The sequence below is a fragment of the Apodemus sylvaticus genome, chromosome 1, assembly GCF_947179515.1.
Source record: "Apodemus sylvaticus chromosome 1, mApoSyl1.1, whole genome shotgun sequence".
NCBI lineage: Eukaryota > Metazoa > Chordata > Mammalia > Rodentia > Muridae > Apodemus > Apodemus sylvaticus.
This window is the reverse complement of record NC_067472.1, coordinates 59,165,428-59,175,976: the sequence shown is the minus strand read 5'-3', so window position 1 is coordinate 59,175,976 and position 10,549 is coordinate 59,165,428. Positions and strand designations below refer to the sequence as shown.

General features: G+C 47.5%; 1 long non-coding RNA gene across 2 annotated transcripts; it reads left to right on the top strand.

Moving 5' to 3' along the window:
* The first annotated feature begins 1,487 nt into the window (after nt 1-1,487).
* Nucleotides 1,488-4,982, top strand: LOC127678524 (uncharacterized). 2 transcript variants are annotated; one of them, XR_007976587.1, is made up of 3 exons: nt 1,488-1,541; nt 2,810-3,219; nt 4,081-4,982. It is a non-coding gene; the product is annotated as an uncharacterized LOC127678524 (long non-coding RNA). The 2 variants fall into 2 exon arrangements; XR_007976588.1 differs by having other exon boundaries at nt 4,061-4,982.
* Nucleotides 4,983-10,549: the final 5,567 nt, after the last annotated feature.

Below are 10,549 nucleotides of genomic sequence, written 5' to 3'. Positions count from 1 at the left end.
GGGTTTGGAGTGGCTGGTGATGGAATCAGGACAGTCTGACCCCTCTCTGTGGTTACCTGGATCTAGGGGTGGTGGCTACTCTTCCCCCTTCTTCAGTCGCTCTTCGTCTTTGAGCTACTCTCCTGCCCTTACCTGCAATATTTTTCTTCCCCAAATCTCATTCACATATTAGGAGAGGTTTGGTATTTCCCACAGCATTCTGGGTAGCAGACACACATTTAGTCGTCTCACTGTGCCTTCCTGCCTGCGTGGACAGCTTGCTGAGACTTTGAACTCTGCATCTCCAGGGAACTGTTCCTCCATGCACTTCAGTCTCCCATGCCCACAGCCACACCCTGGTCCTTTCAGACACCAGAAATTGCTTGGCTTCTGAAATAGGTCATAACTAAGAAAACAAACAAAAAAATTATTTGAACCACTTGCTCTTCAATAAAGGTGATTCTACCACCAACAGTCCAGCTGGCCCCCCACCACTGAGACAAAGGACTGCTTGCCACCACTGAGCACCTGGGACTTAAGTCGTTTGGGGAGTGCTTGCCCATCACTGAAAGCCTTGCATAGGCTTGATCCTTAGAGCCTGTAATCCCAGCACTTGGGAGGTAGAGGCAGAAATATCTGGAGTGTAGGGCCATCCTCAGCAACACTGGGGAGTTGGAGTACATCCCTGCCTTATTGAAAAGCTTTTTTATTCTTAGGTCTATCTATTTATCTACCTATCTACCTCTCTACCTATCTATCTATCTATCTATCTATCTATCTATCTATCTATCCATCTATCTATCTACTTACTGTTTACTTAGTGTGTATCTTCTGGATATCCCCTTGTCCATTTTGCTTGTTTGTTGTTTATGAAGATAGCCATATAAACTGGTCAGTGCAGATCCTCAGCCTGGAAGCCTTGGTAGCCAAGGACAGGGTCTGAGCCACACCACCAGCTAAGTCACTCAGGGCAGCTCACTCCGCAGGAGTGCTGGCTGAGGAGGAGCGGTGCCGCAGCGGCCCTGACTCCCGCTTCCTCTCTCCCACCCTCCCCCTCTGCCTTCCGGTCCTCCTCCTTCTCTTCCCTCACCCTCTTTTTCTCTTATTTTTCTTTTTCCTTCCTTCCTTCCTTCTTTCCTTCTTTTCTTCCTTCCTTCCTTCCATCCATCATTCCTTCCTTCTTTCCTTCCTTCCTTTCTTTCTTCTTTTTAAAATTTCACACAGGATTCCTATACTCCAACTGACCTAATCTCCTCCCACTTTTTCCATTAATTTACCCCTGGATAGAGGAGCCCATGGGCACCCAGGCTGAGCCAGCCCTAGAACTAGACCGAGCATACAGGAAGGGATAGTTGTTGGGAGAGAAATGTCCCTTCCAGGTTTATGGTGCCAAGTGGGTGATTCTGCTTTGAAATGCCTGGAGCTTTTGGGAGGCGGAGCCTGGCTGAAGGAGGAAATCTCAGTGGGTGGATCTTAGGACTCTCCAACCAGCTTCCTCTTCCGGCTCTGCTTCCTGGTCCACCCAGACGTGAACACGCAGCGTCATACCCCAGCTGCCACAGGTGAGAGTCACTCCACTGCAGTGCCTTCCCACTAAGCTGTATGTAGACCCTCAAGCCCTGAGTAAAAATAAAGCCTTCCTCCCTGAATTGCTCTTTGTCAGATATTTGACTAATTCACAGGTCCAGGCAGAAGGGACGTTATTCTCATGAACTGCTTTCATCCCGCCCTCACCAGAAGCCCTTGCAATGGCAGCAGCTATGGCTGCCCTGCACCTAATAGACTGGGCTGGGGTTCGGGAGTGAAGGCTCAGTACTCTCCTCCCAGCTCCACAGCTTGAGGTGGAGTCCTCCATTCCTGATGGATCCTACTCAACTCCACCCACCCACCCCGCCCCCGCTCCACTGGAGTGTCTCCTCTTCTAACCTTCCATCAGTCACCTGCCTAGAATCCAGCTTAAAACACGAATACCTGAGCGAGGTGGCGCGGATGGCTGAACAGAACACCCATCCTGGGAGATATGGGAAAGTTCAGAGCTTGGTTGCTATAGAAGAATAGGGCTGAACGTGAGACCTAGAGACCCACTTCCATGGGTCAGCTCCACTCTCCTGGATCCACAAGCTATCCCTATTGTGGCCACCCCAGAACCCGTGCCTGTGTGGGCTTAGAGAAACCTTGGGGCCTGCAGCCCTGCAAGCGGAACTTGGTGGATGTGATGGTTTGTACATGCTTGGCTCAGGGAGTGGCACCGTTAGAGGGTGTGGCCTTATTGGAGTAGGTGTGTCTCTGTGAGTGTGGGCTTTAAGACCCTCATCCTAACTGCCTGAAGGCCAGTATTCTGCTAGCAGCCTTCAGATGAAGATGTAGAACTCTCAGCTCCTCCTGCACCATGCCTGCCTGGATGCTGCCATGTTCCTACCTTGATGATACTGGACTGAACCTCTGAACCTGTAAGGCAGCCCCAATTAAATGTTGCTCTTAGAAGAGTAGCCTTGGTCATGGTGTCTGTTCACAGCAGTAAAACCCGAGCTAAAACAGTGGGCATCAGTGATAACAGATGAGCATGCCAACGATTTGCTTCTTAACTGGCACAACTCAACTCTGAGTTGTTTTCCCACTGACACTAGTAGCCCTGAACCACAGTTGCCCCCAGAGTTACACAAACTTTCTTACCAGCCTCTTACTTCCTTTTCTGCTTCCCTGACTCCACTCTGGAACTGCCTAGGGTGGTCTGAGCCTGCAACAGTCAGAGTTCTCAAGAGGAACAGAACCAACACAGTGGATATCCACTGTAAAGGATGTTTTTTTTTTTGTTTTTTTTTTTTTTTAGATTGCCTTGCATCATGCAGGCTAGGACACCCAACAGTGAGTATCTGCACACTGGAGAGGATGAGAGCCTAGGAATTGTTGGGTCCATAAAGCCAGATACCTCAGAAGTCCCAACTAGCCACTGTAGACCTGGAAGATTCCTAGAGAGCCACTGATCTCCATTTCAGGATTCAAGCTGATGCAACTGGATTCCAATGCCACAGCAGTAGCAGTAATACAGTAGATGCATTTGCCAACAAGGGGAAGACAACCAGCAGGCAAAAAGCAATGGCTTGAGCTGCTGAGGTGGTTCGGCGCATAAAGGCACTTGCTGCCAAGTCTGAGAGCCTAAGTTCAATCCCGGGACCTGCATGGTGGAAGGAAAAAACTGACTCCTACAAGTTGTCCTCTGGTCTCCACACTTGTACCATGGTATGCTCATGTTTATACATGCATAAAGACATACACACATACATATACACACAAATCTGTAAAACAGCTTTTCTCAAAGACATCCTTATATCTGGGCCACTGATGGAAGGTGCCCCCCACTCTAAGGGAGGGCCATCCTCTCAGTTAACCCATCTAGGAAATACTCTTCCAGAGCTGTCTGTAATTGGTTCCAGAGCCAGTCACATTGGCAACTGTAGTGGTTTAAGTGAGAAGGACCCCGATGGACTCACATATTTGAATATTTGGTTAGAGTACATGCAACTGTTGGGAATTAGGAGTTGTGGTCTTGTTAGAAGGGGTGTGTGGCTCAGTGTTGGCTCTGAGGTTTTAAAAGCCCATTCAGTTCCCAGTCAGCTCTCTCCGCCTTGTGCTTATGGCTTAGCTGTAAGCTCTCAGCCCTGCTCCAGGGCTGAACCTGTGCCTGCACTTGCATCTTGCATCATACATGAGGTTGCATCTCTCCCTTCAAACACATACATGTACATACACCACACATACAAAATGAATGAATAAATGAATGAATGAATGAATGAATGAGGAGAACAAACTCAAACCAAGAGTAAAGTTTTTTCCTACTTGACAGAAATCAGTTCCTCTCTTGTTAACAGAGGGTCTGTCTCAGGATCAGCAGTTCCTCCTTAACTTATAGAGGGTCTATCCTAGGACCAGCAGTTTTTCTCTGTTACAGAGGGTCTATCTGAGGACTTAAAGTGCATGCCTGAAACCTCTGCTAGTAGCAAACCAAGCTAGGACATGCTTTGATTTTTTTTTTAAGGTTTATTTTATTTTGATTGATATGTATGTATATGTGTGTCTATAGACATGTATTCTGGCCTCCAGGTGCCTCAGAGGCCAGAAGAGTCAGATGCCCTGGAGCTAGAGTCACAGGCAGTGGTGAGCACCTGACATGGAATTGTACTCCAGTCCTCTGGAAGACCAGGAAGTGCACAGACACCCCTCAGCCCTGAAATGGAACAGTTCCAATAGCAGACTGCCATGGAGGTGACTTAACATCCATCTGCGCTCTCCATGGAGTGGATGATGTCCTCCACTCTGAGGAGGGTTGGTGCTGTTCTCTGCCCACTCTTTTGATGGTTTATCTCTTCTAGAAACATCTTCTTCATGCCCCAGGAGACAGTGTTTATCCAGTCCTCTGGGCACCCTGGTTCTAGCAAAGTTGACATGAGATTGACCAGGACATACAGAAGACAGTGCGAGCCCTTCCTTTCCTCTTGACTCCTCACCTGAGAAGTCATCTTTACTGGGGGCTCATTGCCAAGGCCGCCGGGAGGCGCTCCCCACCTTTCAGAATATCATCTGGGAAATCATGTCAACTTCTGGCTCCTTGGAATTTACCATGAGACAAGCTGGCCACCTAAAGAATACCTAAGAGGACACTGTCAGGGAAGGACAATGTCACACTGGCCAGAGACTACCAAGTTTAGTTCAGAAAAGGTTTAACTCCCGGTCCATGCAGCAGTGGGGAGGCACCTTAGGGAAGACTCAAGTGTTTATAAGAAGGTTCTAGAACATTGTCCCTTCTTCCTAAATCTCCCTCAGTAATAACTGGCACTTGTTGAGGTTTCATCTATTGCTATGCATTGTAATGTTAAATTCTATACTGGAAGGGCTGTACTTCCACTATAGAACATGAGTGACTTCTCGTGTTTACAAGCTTTTGTTGTGCAAACCTTGTTCCTTGATTTGAAACTCTTGGTTAAATAAAGTTGGCTACAGCCAGTTGCTGGAGAGATTAGCAGTAAGTGGGTTTGGAATGACCTGGTTGGAGGAGGAGAGAGGAGGGAGGAAAGAGAGAGAAGAGGAGGAGAGAGGAGGGGAGGAAAGAGGGAGAAGAGGAGGAGAGAGGAAGCGGCCATGAATGAAGATGGATGATGAGCAAGTGGCCAGGAGGAACAGCGAGTGTCTGAGGTACACTTCTGGGGAGGCAGCAGGCCAGCAGTTAGAAGAGTAGACTAGGGGTTACGCCCCATTGATTATCAAAGCCAAAAACAAACAAACAAAAAACCCATAGTCTGAGTCTCATTTATTTGTAGGCTAGAAGGGATAAGCTTAAATTGGTTGTCCCACAGGCACCAACAGTATCTTGGCAAAAGGAACTAGAATCTTCAGTTTTTCACCTTGAACCTGGAGTTGACCTGTTAGCCAGGGTCAGTTCTGGACCTAATGACAGGAAGCACCCAAGAGGAAACTATACTGCAAAGCTCCTTGGGCCAAAAACATGCTGTGGAAAGACTGGAGATGCTTCGATTGAGTGAGAGCCAAACTCAGTCAGTTTTCTTCTTCTTCCTCTTCTTCTTCTTCCTCCTCCTCCTTCTCTTCTTCTTCTTCTTCTTCTTCTTCTTCTTCTTCTTCTTCTTCTTCTTCTTCTTCTTCTTCTTCTTCTCCTTCTTCTTCTCCTCTATTTTGAGTACATAATTATCATAGAACTTAGATTTCAATTTTAGAATTTTCCAACATGCTGTCCTGCATAGCTGACCCCAGAGACACTTCCATCTAAGGTCTAGCATTTACTTAGGCAAGTACACTCAGCAGATGCTCAAGGAAGGGCCAGAGACAGCATGAGGGACCCAATGCTCCCTCCCCATCTCCCTTGTGTCTCACATGGTCTTGAAGGGTGACACCCATCCCAACAACAAAACAAGTCGCCATCCCTGGCCACCTCCCCTCTGCGCACCCCGGAGGCAGGGTACAGACTCCTCAGGTTCTCCCACAGACTAGGATTTTAGCTTTAGGACACTGTGTAGTTTAAATCAAACCTTATTTTATTTTATTTTATTAATTTCTTATTTTTTGTGGCTCCTGGCTTCTTTTTGTCAACATGGTATTTTCCATCTTGGCCCCATGCTGTTTGTAGTAGCAGCTGTGTCCTTGTGTCTGAGTGGCATTCTATACCCTAGGTAGACCACAAATAGTTCATTTATCCTTTTGCTGATTGGCATCTGGGTTCTTTATTTTCAGTTAAAATAAATGCAACAAGCTGGGCGGCGGTGGTGGTGCACACCTGTAATCCCAGCACTCTGGGAGGCAGAGGCAGGCGGATTTCTGAGTTCGAGGCCAGCCTGGTCTACAGAGTGAGTTCCAGGACAGCCAGGGCTATACAGAGAAACCCTGTCTCGAAAAAAACAAAAAAAAAGGAAAAAAAAGAAAAAGAAAAAAAATAAATGCAACAACAAATAAATACAAATATCAAAAGAGTCTAGGCATGGTGCTGCATGACTGTAAACCTGGCACTTCGGAGGCCAGGGTGGGAGAAGTGCAAGGTTAAGGCTAGCCTAGACTACATAGTAAGATATTACCAGAGAGAGAGAAGACAGGAGGGAAGGGAAACAGAGAGGAAGGGAGGGGAGGGAAGAGAAGGAGAGGAGAGGGGAGAGGAGGAGAGGGGAGGGGAGAGGAGGAGAGGGAAAGGGAGAGGAGGAGATGGGAGGGGAGAGGAGGAGATGGGAGGGGAGAGGAGGAGAGGGGAGGGGAGAGGAGGAGAGGGGAGAGGAGGAGAGGGGAGAGGAGAGGAGGAGAGGGGAGGGGAAAGGAGGAGAGGGGAGGGGAGAGGAGGAGAGGGGAGGGGAGAGGAGGAGAGGGGAGGGGAGGAGAGGGTGAGCTAAGATGTAAAAAAAGGAGAACAGAGGGAGAGAGAGAAAAGGATTATTTAGCTTTCTGTTGCTATAACGAAATACCCGAGGCAGTCCAAGAGAAACGGCTTCTTTGGCTCGGTTTTACAGGTTTCAGCCGCCTATGGCAGCCCTGTGCTTTTGGATCTAGTGACGCAGTGTCAAGACCAGAAGTACTTGGGTGTTGGTTTGTTTGTTTGTTTTCTTTTCTGCTCCCTCCAGCCCAAAGATTTATTTATTTATTATATGTGAGTACATTGTAGCTGTCTTCAGACACACCAGAAGAGGGTGTCTGATCTCATTACAGATGGTTGTGAGCCACCATGTGGTTGCTGGGAATTGAACTCAGGACCTCTGGAAGAACAGTCCGTGCTCTTACCTGCTGAGCCATCTCTCCAGCCCCTGGGGTTTTTTTGTTGTTGTTGTTGGTTTGGTTTGGTTTGGTTTGGTTTGGTTTGGTGAAATAGTGTTTTTCTGGCTGTCCTGGAACCTGCTCTGTAGACCAGGCTGGCCTCAAACTTAGAGAAAGCCCCCTGCCTCTGCCTCCTGAGTGCTGGGACTCTAGGAGTGCGTCACCTCACCTGGCTAAGGTCAAGAGTTCCTGGTGGAGCAAACCCTCACTGACTGCATGGCCAGGAAGTAAAAGAGAGGGGGAGGAAAGGCTTTCTATCCCCTTCAAGAGAATAACATCAGTGCCCCATCCTTTAGTACTTCTCCCTCCTGCCAGCAGCACAACCTGGAGCCCACAATCTCACAGGGTCACACACGGAAGTGCAGTAAGAGAAATAATTCTCATCTGGGTGAGGGGGTGGGGTGGTGGTGGTGGTGGTGGTGTTACATACCTTTAGTTCCAGTGCTCGGGAGGCAGAAACAAGCAGATGATTGTGAGTTCTAGGTCAGGCTGGTCTACTTCATAATGAGACCTTGTCTCAAAAACATAAAATAAAACATGACTGATACATACATACATACATACATACATATAGATAGATACATAAATACGTACGCACATACATACATACATACATAGCACAATGGGAATGGAACACTACATCTTCCCAAGTTCCAAGCTTTTGAAACCTAAGAGGAAAAATAAATGACTTTCCAGGGACTTTGCATCATGAAGAGACCCGAGGGAATCTCACCCGGCAGGATCAAGCTGAGGCTCTATGCACCTGCCAAGATGCTGCCAGAAGACATCACTTCTGAGACCTTCTGGTGAGAGATCCCCGACCTTGAGCTGATCACAACATCAGAAACCTAAGTTGAAGGGCTTGCTTCAGGGAAGCTTGTGAGGTTGCTCAGGGTAAAAGTAGGTCTAAGCTCATCCCTGGGAGCCTCCTGGGGGATGGAGAAGCCCACCTCTTCAAGTTGATCTCTGACCTCCGTGTGTGCCACGGCATGAACTCACTCATTACACACACTCACTCACACACACACACACACACACACACACACTGACACATACATACACTCACACACACACAAACACACACAAACTGGCACACACATACACTCACACACACTGACGTGTATGTGCAAATATAATAAAACATAAAAAAAAAAACCCACAAAATCTCTGTTTATTTTGTGTTTGGATTGCTTGTTTGTCTGGTTCTTTTGAGGCAATTGTCACAATGTAGTGTGGCCTAGGACTGAAGGCAACCCTCCTGCCTCAGCCTCTGAAGTGCTGGGATTACAAGTGTGAGCCCCACATTCAGCTCTGCTGGTCTTTGGTAATGTTTCTGTCGTTGTGATAAATCACTGAGCAGGACAACTTGAGCGAGAAAGGATTTGTTTGTCTTGCACTTTAAGGCAGGAATGTTGAAAACATGAAGAAGAAATGCCGCTTACTGGCCTGCTTCCAGGCTTGCCCAGCCAAGACGGGGTTTCTGTCTGTAGCTCTGGCTGTCCTGGAACGTGCTCTCTAAGGCAGGCTGGCCTAGGATTCAGAGATTCGCCTGCCTCTGCCTCCTGAGTGATGGGATCAAAGGTGTACATTCCCGCTGCCACCACACAGCCTTGCTTAGTTTTCTTATCCAGCCCATGTCTACCTGCCCAGGGGAGACACTAGTCACGGAAGGCTGGTCCTTCCTTCATCAATCATTAATCAAGAAAACGCTCCACAGACATCTCCATAGGCCAAGGTGTGGGGTTTTTTTTGTTTGTTTGTTTTTGTCTTGTGTTTGTGTGTGTGTGTGTGTATGTGTGTGTGTGTGTTTGAGACAGGATTTGTCCATGAAGCCCTGGCTATTCTGGAACTCACTTTGTAGACCATCATGGTCTGGAACTCAGAGATCTGCCTGCCTCTTCCTTCTGAGTGCTGGGATTAAAGGTGTGTGGCACCACTGCCCAGTGACTCTACAGGCCAATGTAATGACAACAATTCCTCAGTAGGGGTTCCTTTCCTCGGAGTGTCTAGGCTTGTGTTAATAAAACTGACAGGTGTATCTCCCAAGTCCATACACTAGAACTTAATCTTCAGGGTCACACTTTCATTGCATTTGGAGGCAGGGATTTGGAACAGAGTTAGGGTAAGAAGAGGTTTCTGGGGATAGGACTCTGATGACATGGGTGGCTTTGATTTTGTCTATGTACATGTGCAAGTATATGCGTGTGCATGGAGAGGACATAGTACAATCTCAGGTGTCACTTATTCCTTATAAATTTTCCACTTCTTTCTTTTCTTTTCTTTTTTTTTTTTGAGACAGGGTTTCTCTGTGTAGCCCTGGCTGTCCTGGAACTCACTCTGTAGGCCAGGCTGGCCTTGAACTCAGAAATCCGCCTGCCTCTGCCTCCCAGAGTGTTCTTTTTCTTTCTTAAAGATTCATTTATTTTATGTACATTGTCACTGTCCTTTCACATACTAGAAAATGGCATCAGCTCCTGTTACAGATGGTTGTGAGCCACCGTGTGGTTGCAGGGAATGGAACTCAGGACCCCTGGAAGAGCAGTTGGTGCTCTTAACCGCTGAGCCATCTCTCCAGCCCCTTTTTTCTTTTAAAAGACAGGCTGTCTAGGGACTCACTATGTAGACCAAGCTGGACTTAAACTCACAGAGACCCACTTGCTTCTGCCTCCCAAGGAAGGAGTAAAAGCATGTGCCACCATGCCCAACTTTTTTTAAGATTTATTTTATGGGGTTGGAGAGATGGCTAAGCGGTTAAGAACACTGTCTGCTCTTCCAGAGGTCCTGAGTTCAGTTCCCACCAAACACATAATGGCTCACAACCTGTAACGGGATCTGATGCCATTTTCTAGTCAAAGGACAGTGACAGTGTACTCACATATATAAAAATAAATCTTTTAAAAACTAGATTTTCTGTTTATCTGTATTTTATTTGCATGTGTGTCTATGAGCCACATGTGTGCAGTGCCCTCACGAGTGTACTGAAGAGGGCACCAGAGCCTCTAGAACTGGAGTTCAGATGGTTGTATACTGTGATATGGGTGCTGGGAATCGAACTTGGGTCCTCTAGAAGAGCAGCCAGTGCTCTTAACCACTGAGCCATCACTCCAGCCTCAAGCTTATTTGTAGAGTCAGGGTCTCTCCCTGGGCTGATACTTGTTAAGCAGTCTCGGGCAGCCAGTCATCTCCACAATTCACCTGTTTCAGCCTCCCGAATGGTGCGATTACAAGCTAATTATCATTCCCAACCTTCCCCATGGGTCCTGGATAT